Here is an 11,878-nt window from a genome sequence, read left to right as displayed (position 1 = left end):
GTGGAGAAGGGAACGGACTAATAATACATACAACACCCTGAAGGAATTTCAAGAGTCTTATGCTAAGTGAAAAATGCTAATCTCCAGTTACATAACAATCTTACAATGACAGAATACAGAAGTGAAGATCATTGGCCATTAAATAGAGAAAAGATAGCCTCTTCAACAAAATGTAATGGCAAAAGTAGATTATCTGAAGAAAACTGAAAACAAGATTCATACTTCATGACATATACAGAAACTAAAGATGGATCAAGGACCTAGGTGTAAAATCCTAAAAGATAAAGACCATCAAAGGGAAAAAAGGGGGTGAATTTAGAAGCTATTAGTAAATAATTTGAGAAACTGGACTTGATGAGGAGGATTGAAAGAAGACTCACCAACAATCCATGTTTTGCAAGTGAAACAATTTTGCTTGCTCAAAGTGAAGAGGACCTTAAACACTTGCTGCAAAAGTTCTGGAACTTCTGGATGATAGAAGTAATAGGGATTACATTTCAACATCAAGAAGACAGAAAAAAAACCACTGGGCTAACAGGAAACATCAAGATAGATGAAGACTGAAATTGTCAACAACTTGATCTGGCTTGGATCCACAATCAATCAACATCCCTAGGAACAGCAGTTAAAAGATCAGAAGATGCACTGCATTGGCAAAGTCCACTGTCAAGGAATTCACCAAAGTTCTAAGGTACCCAAACAACTATGAGATACCATCTCACCCCAGCAACAATAGCAAAGTTCACTAGGGCAACAAACAACAAATGCTGGCGAGGTTGTAGAAAAACTGGAACTCTTACTCACTGCTAGAGGAAATGTAAAATGGTACAGCCGCTATGGAAGGTGGTCTGGCACTCAAAATGTTGGAAATAAAAATATCATTTGACTGAGCAATTCTTCCACTGAGAATACACCCTAAAGAAACCAGAGCCACAATTCAAACAAATGTATGTACACTCATGTTTACATATTACTGCATTACTCCCAATAGCAGAGTGATCGACCACGCAAGTGCCCATCAAGAAAAGAACGGATTGAAAAACTATAGTACATTCACAAAATGGAATATTAAACAGCACTAAAAAATGAACTCATAAAACATTTCACAACATGGTGAAGCCTGAAGAACATTATGCTGAGTGAAATATCTCAGTCACAAAAGGACAAATACTATATAACACCAGTGTTATAAAATAGGACAGACAGGATAGGGATGTGTTGCGGAGAGAATGGGAAAAGAATGGATAAAAAGCACTGCATTAAAACAGATGAGGGTAAGAAGCGTCTGAAAGGTTAGGCAATCCAGAACAAGGGACACATTGCAGGGTGGGCTGGGTAAGGGAGAGGGGGGAAAATGTGCAATAATGAATTAAAAAAAAAAATACCAAATTAAGGTACACCTGATTCAAGCCATGATCTTTTCAATTACTTTCTATATATGTGACAGGGGGACAGTGGCTAAGTATGACAGAAGAACAATCAATGCCCTTTAAGTTGTAATGTTGGAAAAGAGCATGAACTACCAAGAGAGCAAACAAGTATGTCTTGGAGAAAGTGCAATCAGAGTGCTCTTTAGAAGCAAGGATGACAAAGCTTCATCTCACATACTTTGAGCATGTTGTTAGGGGGGCCAGTGCATGGAAACGGACATCATGCGTGGAAAGGTGGAGGGTCAGCAAAAGGTAGGAAGATCTTCAGGGAGCTAGACAGACACAGTGACTAAAACAATGGGTTCAAATATAACACAGATGGTGAGCATGGCACAGAATAGGGCAAGGTTCAGATCTGTTGTTTATAGGGTTGCTGTAAGTTTTACTAGACTTGACAGCACCTAATAATAATAATATATGGCATAATAAACTATCAAGTAAAAATGAAAAGGCACAATCAGCAGAGGATAGGGAGCTCTATTGGTTGATCAACATTGTTTGCTATTGTGCTGCCACTGCAAAGGCTATGTAGTTCAAATCCACCAGCTGCTTTGCAGGAGAAAGATGGGCAAACTTCTCCCTCATAATTTACTGCCTCTGAAACACCACTGGAGGGTCAACTATGGTTGGTTCTAACTTGAAGGCACACCACAACAACAACTTGGACCTTCTAAAAATTAAATCCCATGCCATGGTCTTTGTAATCACTTGCTATGCATCAGAGAGCTGGATAATAACTAGGTATGACAGAAGGAGAATTGATGCCTCTGAGTTGTGGTGTTGGAGAAGAGAACTGAATATACCATGAACTGCTAAGAAAAAGAACAGAAAAAAAAAAAAAAGAAAAAGAACAGGTTTGTCCTAGAGAGGGTGAAGCCGGGCTGCTCCTTGGAGGCAAGGATTCTGAAGCTTCGTCTGACATACTTTGGACATGTTGCAAGGAGGGACTAGTCCTTGGAGAGGGACTAGTCCTTGGAGAGGGACTAGTCCTTGGAGAGGGACTAGTCCTTGGAGAGGGACGTCATGCTTGGGAGGGTGGAGGGACAGTGCAGGAGAGGAAGACCCTCAATGGAATGGATTGATTCAGTGACTGAGCTAACGGGGGTAGGTGTGTCAGAGATAGTGAGATTGGCACAGGATAGGACAGAGTTTAGGGCTGTTGTACATAGGGTCGCTTTGAGTTGCAGGCGACTTGATGGCCCATAACAACAACAACAACAACTAAATGCATCAAAAGATTTATCCAAGAGAGTTAAAAGAGTACTAGGGGAAAATATCTGACAACAGCACATCTGACAAGAGACTCAGTTCTAAAATTTAGAGAAAAATTTAACATCTCAACAAGATAAAGATAACTCAATTACAAAACAGTTAGAAGGCATAAAAAAACCCTCATTAAAGACATTCAAATGACCAACAAATGCATGAAGAAATGCTCACAATCATTAGCTAGTAAAAAGAGTCAAATGAAAACACCAATTAGGCATCTTACACACACACACACACACACACACACACACACACACGCCCCACCACTCGCCCCATGCTCACAACTGCAAAGTTCAGTAAGACAGCAAACAACAAATACTGGCAGAGGTGTGGAGAGATTAGAACTCTCAGACTCTACTACTATTGGGAATGTAAAATGGTACAAACACTATGGAAAGCAGTTTGACATCTCCTTAGAAAGGTGAAAATACAAATAGTTGATCCAACAATCCAATTATAGGTATTATGTAAATAAATTATACCTATGAAAGGTATTATCATGCCTTAAAAGAACTAAGAACTACATCACAAACAGGTAACATGCACAATCTGCAGCATTTACAACAGCAAAGAGATGGGGGGGAAACCCAGGTATCCATCAACAGACAAATGGATAAGGAAACTGTGGTATATTCACATAATGGAGTACTATGCAACACTAAAAAAGGATTTTGGAAACACTGGATAATATGGGTTCATCTAGATGGCATTATACTTTGAATAAATTAAATGTCAGTTACAAAATAATATTATAAAAGACCACAAATATAAAAAATTAAGGAAAGTTTTATAAGTAAGATCCCTCTTAAAGGTGGGATGAGAAGTAAAAATTAGTAAATAGACAATGACACTTATTAAGATTGGTGAAGGGAAAAGCAATACAAAATAAGCACAATAACCCTAAAGAAACAGAAGACACAGAGATATAGGATTACTAAAAATCAGAATCACAGGGTAGAAGTGGGAAAAGTGCAATTTCATTGTGAGTGCTGAATTAAGTTATAGAACAAAATGGTTCTATAACCTAAGCATGATTGAAAGGAAAAAAAACCCAATTTGTTTTGTAACTTTCACTCAAACTATAAGACTACAAGAAAGAAAGAAAAACAAGCAGAATAGATTCATGGATGTCAGAAGTTAGGAATTGTGAGTAAGACTACAAAGGAGTAGTATGTATGTGAGAAGTTTGCATGGTGACAGGAGTTCTGTGTCTAGAATGGGATGGTAGTTACACAAATCTTTATGTGATGAAACAACAGAAAGGTATACAAGGCATCACTGTCTATTTCCTAGCTTTAATCTTGAGGAAAACTGGATGAAGGGTATCTGGGAAATGAGGATGGCACAGGATAGAATTCATAGGTCACCATGAGTCATACTTAACTAAATGACACCTAACAATGACAACACTATTGGGAAGAAAGGGTGCTCCGGTGACGTAGTTCACAGGGAGTTGCACTGATAACCCAAATGGTTAGAATCCACCACAAAGTCTGAGGGATAAAGATGGGCAATCTTCTCCCATAAGATTTACGGCCTCTGAAAACTCAAGGGAGGATCAGCTGAGTTGGTTCCCACTCCACAGTAATGAGCTGAAAATTGGAAGAGGAGCTGCTCTACTAGAGAAAGATGGGCAATCTCCTTCCATGCGATTTACTGCCTCTGAAAAAGGGCTAGAAGGGTAGTACACATCAATAACACCACCACATTCGACGTAGAGAGCTCTGGTGGTGAAGTTTGTACAGAGTAGCACTGCCAATCCAAAGGCACCTCATTTTAGGTAGTTCAAATCCACCAGTGGCTCTGAAAAACTCAGTGGAGGGTTCTTAACTGTAGCCAATTTTAGTTTCAGTCCGGGAGTGTGGAGTAGAGAATGATTCTATAAACATGGATTGGCTCAATCACCTGAAATATACTGTGGGCATTACTTGAACATTGCTAAAAAACCTTTTATAAGCCAGTATTGCATAAAGCAAATAAGCAATTACCATTAATTTTATATAGGGAATATGTCAAGCATTTCTAAACTCCAAAAAATAACTTAGTACATCATACAAATAAACCGTTTTTGTTGTGCTGTTGAGTCGGAATGAGTCATAGCTGACCCAGGTTTTCAGACGCAGTAAATCACACAGGAAATTGCTCAACCTTCTGCAGAGCAGTTGGTGGACTCAAACCACACACCTTTGGGACGGCAGAACAGCCTCTTACCACTAGGCCACCAGAACTCCCTAAATAGCACATAAAACTGAAAAAAAAAAAAAACACAAAAAAACAACACTAACATATGGTGTTGATGATTACAACTCAGACTTATGGTGGCTTGCTGCCCAGTCTCCTTTTTGGGGAAAGGGTTTGCTGAGACACCTTCTGAGGACAATGCATGAAACACTAGTTTTACTTTTCATCTTTTTATTTATTTTTTTTTTTTTATTAAGAGTGCAAATGCTTTTGGATTAGGGTTTGTTTTCAGGGTGTTTTTTTTGTGTGGTCTTTTTGTGGGGGGTGGTTATCAAAAAAAGGTACTAATGCAGATGTTTCATGACATCATAAAACAAACTTCTGGGAAGCAGCGAGTACCTGTATCCAGTCCCTCTAAGTACATTTATCTGAGATCTTCTAGAATCACGAGCGTCCAGGACAAGCAACCCATGCAGAAGGAACTCGCCCTGAAATTTCAGCTCAACATTCAGCTAACAGTGCAATAATTGATATTGAGGCTATCTGAGAACTGCAGCAAATTGACAAATTAGGGAACAAACTGTGAGAGCGGCAGTCACTAGGTGAAGCACCTTACACATGACTGACTTCTTACTGCAAACAATTTTTTTTTCCAGAGACGGCATTTAATGGGCTAGTGTGATACACACCACAGGCATAGACCCAAATGTGAGTCCCTCTTTCAACAACATCTTCACATCAACTACAGGCTTCAGAGCATGTGGAGGCCCTTTCTTCTTAGGGAGACCACCAGGCTACACAGGGACCAAGGCTCTGGGCAGAGCCCAGGATTACCCAAGATGCAGGATCTTCAGTGGGAGAAGGCAAGAGGGCTCTGAATGATCTTCAGCTCACACAGCACCATGCAAATACAGAGCGAGGAACTTCTTGAATGTTTCTGGCTGGAAACCAACTGGCCCTACAGGTTCCACCATCACCTTCTTCTTGATTACTGGGCGACACCAAAAATGCTCATAGAGGAGCTGGTCTGAGTCCACCCAGACCAGATTCTTGACATCTGCATCCGAGGCCAGGTCGGTGGTGTTCAGCTGGAACACCAGGAACTGAAAAACGCAGCCATCAGTGCCCACACTCTGCACGGTCACTGGCTGCTCCAAAACCTTGGGATCATCCCCATAGAGGCACTGGGCCTGAGCCAGGGCACTGCCAAAAGCAAAAAGGATCATCTTGGCCCGCAGCTGCTCTGGACGAAAGTGGTGTGGTCGTAAATTAGCTGTCTCCAGGAAGTACAGAGTATGGGGATATGGGTAAGGATGATCTTCCCAGAATCCTGTGTTATTTTTCACGTGATAAACATTGCATTGTTGAAGATCAATAGTGGGAGATATGGGATAGAAGGTCTCAAGAAAATGATTCTTAGTAGCTTCTACTTTCTCTCTGGCAGCAACAGCAGGCAGAGAGGATCCTTGGCACTCACTCGCGTTCCACTAGACCGACGGACCTGAAGGAGAATAGACTCTCGATTCCAGCTCGTAGAAAACGAGTAGTTTTTGGCACAGATCCGCTGGGTCAAAGCAGGATGCTTGAGAATCTGAGACCTACACAGCTGCATCAGACTCTCCACAATGATTGGGCAGTGGGTCTCTCTCTTGGGGATGTCTCAGTGGAGGGCCAGAGCCGGGCATGAGAAACCGCGTTGAAAACGCGCTCATCCTAGTTCTCTATGTGATTGTCTGGATCATCAACAAGGCTAAGCACTTTCTCTGGGAGGCCTTCTATTAGCTTGGTCTTGGTAAGCCAAAGGGCTTGCTTTATACCCTCGAGGAGGCGGTAACGCTGGTGGAAAATAAAGCAAGCGCGGTCTTTGTACAGCGGCTGCTCATGAATCGGGGGAGAGTGGTAGAACTTCCGATGAAACCAGCCGCGGTCCCAGGGCGGGAAGACCGGTCGTGCCAACCAGAGGACGAAGTAGTCCGGCTCTAGTCCGGGGATCTCATACACTCTGTCCAGGGGAGGCGGTTCAGGCTTCCGCGTGGAGCGCACACCCCATTCGTATGCCCCACGTCTTGACCTCACAGCCCCCAAGGCCGAGCCGCCTGGGGCCCGCCAGAACCCGCCTTGCGGGCCCCGAAGTCAATGCCATAGCAACCAAAACCTCTCAAGCCCGCCACCTGCACACCACCATCTTCCCATCTGCAAACAATTTTTCATTAAAAAGTCAGTTAAAAAAAAAAGTCACAGTTATCAGTCTCCAGAATATAAGAAATGTTGGTGGAAAGGGAAAGATGATGCCTCTCTAGTGATTTATTCTAGCTATTTCTTACCCAAATCACACTCACTACAGTTAATGCCCCTTAAGGCTACCCTCATAGGAGACCAGAACTGCCCCAGGGTATTTTCAAAGCAATGAATCCTTGTAGTGGACGTCTACTACCGAGTTTTGCCCACAGAGAATTTATTGGGTTTGAACTCCTGACCTTTGAATAGCAATCAAGCACTTAACCATTACTCCACCAGGGTCCAACTAGTACTTCTGGAGGTGTTGTTTGGGTCCATTTCAATTAATTAAGTAACCCCATGTGACAGAGTAGATCTGCCCCGTGGAATTTTTTTGGATATAATCTTTTACAAGAACTTCTTGCCATTCTTACTGTCTCTGACACAGGTGTGACCCCCATTACACCAGTCACTGAATACATCCATCTCATCAAGGGTCTTTGTCTTTCTGTCTTCCACTGTCCCTCCACCCTCCCAAGCATGACGTTTCTCTCCTTGCAACATGTCCAAAGTATGTCAGATGAAGCTTCAGAATCCTTGCCTCCAAGGAGCAGCTTGGTTTCACCGTCTCCAGGTCAAACCTGTTTGTCCTCCTAGCAGCTAACCTTTACAGGACTTTATTTGTCCAAAGGTTATGTTCTTTATCTGAAGTCCAGATAATTAATTACTTTCTATCTCTAAGGGAACTCTGTTGGATTAGCGGTAAGAAACTATCCTGCAAATGCAAAGGTATGTGGTGGTTCAAGTCCACCAGCAGTTCCATGGGAGAAAAATGGGCAATCTCCTCCCATGAGATTTACTGCCTCTGAAAACTCACTAGAGGGTCAGTATAGGTCATTTCTGACTCAACAAGAATGAGTGAGTTTTCTGTTATCTAATCAGGGATTCTTACTTACCATGGTCTATTACCATTTATTTATTCTACTATCAATTATAACACAAAACATCTCCCATATGGCAAGAATATCTACAAATCTTATGCAAAATCAACTTATTAGGAAAGCCGATCAATAAGAAAGACACTCCCCCAGCCATGCAAAAGAATGAAAAAGTCACCACCACCAATACTTGATAGCTGTTTAGCTGAAAGAGCTACTAAATGTGACTGGTTTATATAATCAAATATAGTTAGAATTTTAAGATTAGGAATAAACTATCCAACAATACTTAAGGGCTAACAAATAAAACTAGTAAAAGAAATACTGATAATACCCCTTTTCAACCACATTCCACATATGAGGCCCACATATAAATGGATCATTTTAAACTCATATCATAGAAGATGGAATCCATCTCTAAGGGCTCAGTCTGTAAAGTAATTACAGCAGATGTGCTATTAAGAGTGCGGCAACTGTAGAGCAGTAAAGCCTTTTTACAAAAAGCCAGACTACCTACCAATTCTACCAGTTGTCTGCAAGTGGATTTCAACCCCTAGTATTTCCAAGTGTGTCAGAGAAGAGCTGTCCTCCGTTGAGTTTTCAATGGTAGGTTTTGTTTTTTGTTTTTTTCAAAGTAGATTGCCAGGGCTTCCTTCCAAGGCACTCACTCATGTGGATCTGAAGCACAGGTGACCACACACCACTCAAAAACTGCACAGCTGGAATACTCAAGCACTTTAACTTCTCTATACCAGTGCTCTTGATTGCAATGACCATAGATAATAATAGTATTTACAATTCTTAAGTGCTGTTGTGAGGATTATATTAATTCATATCATAATGTTCCTGGCATATGGTGAGTACATGATAACTCTCAGTTATTTCTCTAAGTAAAATATGGCACAAGAAGTATCACATAGTAATGGAAATGGCAGCCTTTTGATCAATCTTAAACAAACTCTCAGATTTTTAGATAAGAATGAGCTTTCCCATAGCTCCAGCCAAAGAATGCATACAATTTCATTCATAAAAAGCAAAAAATACCATTTTATTCACACAATAAAAAAAAAAAACCAACTCACTGAGCACGCCTACTGCCTACTGCTTCCTCTGTTCTTACAGCCAAACATAAGATTTCAATAGGAAAGAAGACTGTTTTGTAAGGGCAGTTTTGTAACATCCTTCAGCAAACAAAATGTTCAAAGTGAACATTCAAGACTTCACATAGCAGGAAAAGACTTTCAAAAACATCTGTACCCTCCTCACTCATGCTCTCCACCCTTTTACTAACCAAAGCTGCAAGATCCAAACCCTCAGTCAGATGCCACATAGCCTGACAGCATGCTACTTAATAGTCAATAACTAGGAAAGAAAGACCTAGGGGTCAACAACAGATCAGTCCCATTATCCCTTTCCGTTTAGTTAAAAAGATGGGTGTTCTAGAGAGGCCTAAAAACCTACTTGACTTGGAATACCCTAGACATACGCAATATCTTTCTTTCTCCAGTCTCTAGGTTTCCCAACAATGCATGGAATAATCAGAGACATTTTTGGAATCAGCAACATAAATTGTTTCCAAAAGCATTAAGTAATGCTTGTCCAAATGCCCCAAGATAGCTAGAAATTTAGACAACTGTGTGAAGAGCCACAGAAGCTGCATTTTCTAACCAGTGTAGCTTCAGAACAATTGAAACCTTCTCAGAGCAAAGGACAAACACAGGCAGCAGTGTTCCCTGCAAACATCCACACAGTTTCATTATTGTTTAACCATCAAAACAAAACAGCCCCAATAATCTATCAAGTTTGACATTTCATCCAATTAAGCAATTAACCCAGGACGTAATGCTTGCATGCAAAGATTTCCTTCTCAGCTCAAAATCAGCACCCATTCTGACAGTGTTACAGCACAAACACAAGCTAACAACGCTTCCTCCCAGCCTACTTTCACAAGGCTTCTAATAACCAAACAAATGGAAGCACTTCAAAGAAACTGTACTCCCCTAATCTTATTGCTTCTCACCTTTTAACATCATTATTACCAGTGAGTAGAGTTAGAGGTCAACACATTGTAAGTGGGGTGAGTATGCCATCCAGCCCCCAGGAGAGGATGGGCACTCTCCTCTGGTGCAATTTACTGCTTCTGAAAACCTTTGGAAGGCAAGTTATGGGTTAGTTTCAACTCGAAGTACACACCACCACCACAACAACGCCATCCAGTACAGACTCCAGATGCAAGTCTATCACTTTACTCTTAAATATATTGTAGGTAGATCTCTCCACCTAATCACCTACTCTTCAAGTATTAAAATCTGGTACTGACCCAGCAATTCACTAAGCCATGGAATTTCTCTCCCCAAGCAGGCATGGGAGTTCTCAGCTGGTTGTTTTCAGTGTCATAGGAAAGAAAAACGGTAACGAGCCTGATAAAGATGTCCACAAAACCACTCTGGATGAGTAACACTATTCTAAGTGCTCCTATGGACATCTTAGTTCACCCTGCCCATTCACTTTGCTTGTCTTTTACAAAAATATTTGTTGGTAACAGATTTGGAAAAAACTTTACAAGGTTCTTCTTTATAAATAGCTTAAAAAGCAGTAACTTCTCAGGTTATTAAGTGTCAATGGAGCTTTAATTTCTAAAGGATCAGGTCATCCTGCCTCTCTTTATCCTGTCACGTTTTATTTGAAGGCAATTACAGAAATCCAAACAGCTAAGAACTCAACTACTAGCAGAAAGGTTGGAGGCCTGAACCCACCCAGGGTCACCTCTGAAGTGACTGCTCCCAAAAGCAAACAATCTCTAACGCTGTTCTACTCCACACAAAACCAACAATGACTAATTCATGGGTGTCAGTTAGTATCCGCACAGTAGCTTCTCAAAGAATAAGTCTTTGCAATCTAATTCCATAAAGATTGTTGTTGTTAGGTGCCATCGAGTTAAGCATGACTCAGAGCAACTCTATGAACAACAGATCTGAAACCTGTCCTATCTTGGGCCATCCTCAGCATTTCTGACCTACTCGAGCCCACTGCCACGTTCACTATGTCAAAGATGAGAAGCATTGAAAATCCTACGCATCACAATTCTACTCTAACACATCAGATAGCCACAAATCAGAACGGACTCAATGGTGATGGGTTAGAAAATGGTGACAGCCTGGTGTAATCTCATGAAATGAGGAGAATCAGGAGGCTCCAGTGGCACAGTGACCAAGCACTGCACTGCTAACCATACTATCTGCGCCACAGGAGAAAGATGTGGCAGTCACTTTCCATAGATATTTACAGCCTTAAAAGCTCTACATGGACAGTTCTACTCTGTACTTAAATATACAGGGTCATTATGAATCAGAGCTGACTTGACAGAAACAGGTTTTCTGATTTAAGACTTCACTTCTGGTCTGCACTGCACAATTAAGAGGGGATCCTGGGTAAGAACACTTAAAATTCTTCCTCTGCAAATAAAAGCAATCAATTAGCACCAGTATTTCTCATTTGAGTGTGGTCTGCAAATAAACTACATCTGAACTCCAGGCCAGGCTGTCAAACATTATGGGAAGTGCAGGCTTTGAACTAAGAAGTTGCGCCAAGTCAGAATAAAAAGCAACAGGTTTAGTTTATTGGTTTGCTTTTGTTTGTTTGGGTTTTTTAAAGAATTTATTTTATTATTATTTTGTGTGTGTACCGTCAAATCGGATCTGACTGGTACAGGAGGAGATTGCCCCTCCTTCTCCAACAGAGTATCTGGTGGATTCGTACCGCGTACTCTGGGATTGCAGTGCAGCTTCTTGCCACTTGGCCACCAGAGCTCCCTTAGTTTATTGGTTTTAGGGCTAGAAACTA

The 11,878-nt window shown here is 41.2% G+C and overlaps 1 protein-coding gene and 1 pseudogene across 1 annotated transcript in view; both read right to left on the bottom strand.

The window, feature by feature from the left end:
• The window catches only part of RFFL (ring finger and FYVE-like domain containing E3 ubiquitin protein ligase), a 109,047-nt gene that overhangs the window by 85,811 nt on the left and 11,358 nt on the right, over nt 1-11,878 (bottom strand). The gene's annotated exons all lie outside the window — the stretch shown is intronic.
• On the bottom strand, nt 5,771-7,023 carry LOC102870285 (annotated as a pseudogene).

The sequence above is a fragment of the Elephantulus edwardii genome, unplaced genomic scaffold, assembly GCF_000299155.1.
Source record: "Elephantulus edwardii isolate Elephantulus edwardi_28Jun2011 unplaced genomic scaffold, EleEdw1.0 scaffold00094, whole genome shotgun sequence".
In the NCBI taxonomy this organism is placed as follows: Eukaryota; Metazoa; Chordata; class Mammalia; order Macroscelidea; family Macroscelididae; genus Elephantulus; species Elephantulus edwardii.
The sequence above is the reverse complement of the archived record's forward strand: the minus strand, read 5'-3'. Positions and strand labels throughout refer to the sequence as shown.